The sequence below is a fragment of the Myotis daubentonii genome, chromosome 2, assembly GCF_963259705.1.
Source record: "Myotis daubentonii chromosome 2, mMyoDau2.1, whole genome shotgun sequence".
NCBI lineage: Eukaryota > Metazoa > Chordata > Mammalia > Chiroptera > Vespertilionidae > Myotis > Myotis daubentonii.
The window spans coordinates 104,520,250-104,523,719 of record NC_081841.1 but is presented as its reverse complement, the minus strand read 5'-3'; the positions used below and the strand labels follow the sequence as shown (position 1 = coordinate 104,523,719).

Here is a 3,470-nt window from a genome sequence, read left to right as displayed (position 1 = left end):
TCCTTCTGAGATTGTAATCGGATGTCTCAGTGCCTTTGAGGATTTGGCATCTCTCTGCCCCCAGAGTGTTCCCTCTGCTCCAAGTGGACTGTTTCCAAGACAGTGTGAAATAGCAAAGCTCACCCCATAGACGGGGCCCTTGGGGCCTATTAATGCCGATTTCTTGATGTGTTGTCCTCAAGCTCTTCCTGCGTCCTCCAAACAGAAATTAAAGTAGATTAAGAGGTGTGTAGTGCTCGCTTCGGCCGCACATATACTAAAATTGGAACGATACAGAGAAGATTAGCATGGCCCCTGCGCAAGGATGACACGCAAGTTCATGAAGCGTTCCATATTTAAAAAAAAAAAAAAAAAGAGGTGTGTAGGTTGAGAACTGGCACGAAACACTGACCTTATCCAAAGAGAACTGATGAAGGATCAGTGCCTGGAAAGACTACCGAACTCTTCTTCTCTATTCTAATCTGGTCTGAGCACTTTGTTATGACAAAGCCCCGAACTGTTGCTGAGAAGGAGGCTAAAGCTCACTGAAGGTACAGAACAGGACAAGGCTAAAGGGAGAAAGCAGCTTGTGTTCCCAGGACTACAACTCTTCAACAGGCCCCCTTGGAAGCTCTTTTCAGGGTGGCCCATGGCGTCAGCCCTCAGCCCCATCCTGCTCACTGTGTGCAGGGGCTTGGCCCTCACTAAATCTATTTACCTGTTTCTCAGAATATTGCTCTGTCCTAGCAGAACTTTATAGGAATGTCCCTAAATTAGCCAATGATTCATTGTCATTTTTGTTTCCTAAAATGGTAGCCATTCTTTTTAATACCCTACCAGGAAATTCCTTAGCTCTCTATGCCCACAGCTAACCTAAATCTCACTGGGGACCCCTGCTTAGGGCCTGATGGACCAATCACAATCTGGCTACTGTCTGGCTACTGGGGGAGATGGGGAAGGGTGGTGGGTGGTCAATATAGGGCAGAGTAACCACAAGGACTCTGGGATCTGACAGGCATGAAATCAGATCTAGGCTCCATCACTTGCTAGCTTCATAGTCTCTCTAAATCTGTACTTTATCTATGAAGTGGTAATAGTAATAGTCCCATCTCATAGGGGGTCTTACAAAGATTATAGAGAAATATAGGGAAGGCAAATGTCCAACGCTACAAGATAGCATATAGTGATTAACACAGTTCTGGCTTTATTATAATGCTATAATAATTATAGTTGTTTTCAGGGGCACAGAATTTGATTCATCATGACATAATATCATAATTGTTCCTTCCCTGTCCCCCACTCCTGTTTTCCTGCCCCAGATCTCCCATCTTTTCAACATATTTATCCATTCCCTTGTTTTATTTTCTATTGTCCTTTTTTAGCACATGTACTATATTAACAATAGATTGCTTAGTTTGACTTTATAAGAAGAGTACCATGCTCTATGTAGTTCCTGGAACTTATTGTTTTGGCTCAGTGTTATCAACCAGTGTTATACCCATGTTACCAACATTCACCTAAGTTGCTATAGGTAGCTGGCTCATTCATTTTTCATTGTTATGTAATATTCTGTTATAGAAATATAGTACTGTATAAGTTTAGACTCCTATTTGTGGGCATTTGAGGGATTTTTGGTAAACCACTTTATTGGGGTATAATTCACATACCTATGTACAAGTCACCTATTTATAGTATAAAATTTAATGTTTTTTTTTCAGATTTGTATAACCATAACTGTGGTCAATTTTAGAACATTTACTTCATCCTAAGAGGAAAGAAACCTTGTATATCTATTAGCTGTTATACACCAGTCTCTCCAATCTCTCAGACCCTAGCAACCAAAAATCTACTTTATGTCTCAATAGATTTGCCTATTCTAAGCATTTCTGATACATGGAGTCATAATCTGTGACCTTTTTTGACTTGCTTTTTTCATTTAATGTAATATTTTTAAGGTCTATCTATGTTTTAGTGTGCACTGGTACTTCACTTTATTGCCAAATTATATTCCATATTTTACTTATTAATTTATGAGTTTACTAGAGGCCTAGTGCATGAATTCGTGCACCAGTGGGGTCCCTTGCCATGACCTATGGGATTGGGCTGAAACCAGCTCTCCGACATCCCCCAAGAGGTCCCGGATTGCGAGAGGGTGCAGGCCAGGTCGAGGGATCCCACTGGTGCACGATCAGGGCCGGGGAGGGATGCACGAGGTTGGCCAGCCAGGGAGAGACCATGGGAGGGAGAGCTCCAGGGTGTGTCTGGCCTGTCACACTCAGTCCGGATCAGCTGGACCCCAGCAGCAAGCTAACCTAACAGTCAGAGCATCTGCCCCCTGGTGGTCAGGGCACATCATAGGGACTGGTCGACCAGTCAATTGTTTGCCCTCTGGTGGTTAGTGCACGTCATAGTGAGCGGTTGAGCAGCCTTAGCATATCATTAGCATATTACACTTTGATTGGTTGAATGGATGACCAGATAACCGGACACTTAGCATATTAGGCTTTTATTATATTGGGTTGTTTGTTGAAATCTTTTGCTCTTACTAACAGTGTTATTATGAACATTACACCACATTATCTGCTGGGCACACATGCAAAAGTTTCTCTGGCATGTATTCTTGGGGTGGAGCTGTTGAAATATAGGGAAGGCAAATGTCCAACACTACAGGTTAATGAAAATTGCCTCCCAAGTGTTTTAACCGTTTACATTCCCACAGCAAAATAACCATTGACCCACATCCTTGCTAATATTTGGTATGGCCAGAATTGCTAGTTTTTTTAAAATCTTGTTTATTTTATTTTGTGTTTTTAAGCAGTCAAACTACTGCTCTGCATTGGACTTGTTGCTGATAATAACATTCTAATAGAGATTCTCCCTCCATAATTATCAGTTGTCCTTTGTAATAGTTGTAGCTTTTACTTCCTGCCTGAACTCCGATGTCACTGTTAATACTAATGTTCTTTCTTCCTTCCCAGATGGGCTCATGTTTCGTCTCCTGGCTGGTCCCCAGTCCCACTCTACCTCTCCCAGGCAGAGAGCAGACAGGCTGTCCTGTGTGCTTGGTCCTGGTAATAAACACCTCACACATACACACATGGACACACAAATGCATTCATACCCTGGGCCTCTGGCCACATCTAGATGGGAGGATAACAGCGCAAGAAGCTGATTCAATTGTTCTAACCCAGAGAGGAAAGCCTGGCTCTTCACTGGCAAAGGCTCACCCTGCGAGTGCTGGGAAAGGAGGGATCTCGCAGGTTTGCTTTTCTGCCATTATTCATCCCTCTCCTTTGCCCGATCCATCAAATTCAAGTTGAAATGAATGTGGCTATAATTCCTGTGCGCTGAATTCTCTGCAGAATCTCATTTTATTTACTTGCTATCCTTCCCATTAATTAAAGTTCAATAGCATTTTCCCTCCAGAGGGCTCTACAAATAATGTCCACAACAAACACTTCATAGAAAGACTAACGTTGGAAATCAGTGGA

At 42.6% G+C, this 3,470-nt stretch overlaps 1 non-coding gene across 1 annotated transcript; it reads left to right on the top strand.

The window, feature by feature from the left end:
- Positions 1 to 232: 232 nt before the first annotated feature.
- On the top strand, positions 233 to 339 carry LOC132228861 (U6 spliceosomal RNA). The gene has a single exon (XR_009451472.1). It is a non-coding gene; the product is annotated as a U6 spliceosomal RNA (small nuclear RNA).
- The last annotated feature ends 3,131 nt before the right edge of the window (positions 340 to 3,470 follow it).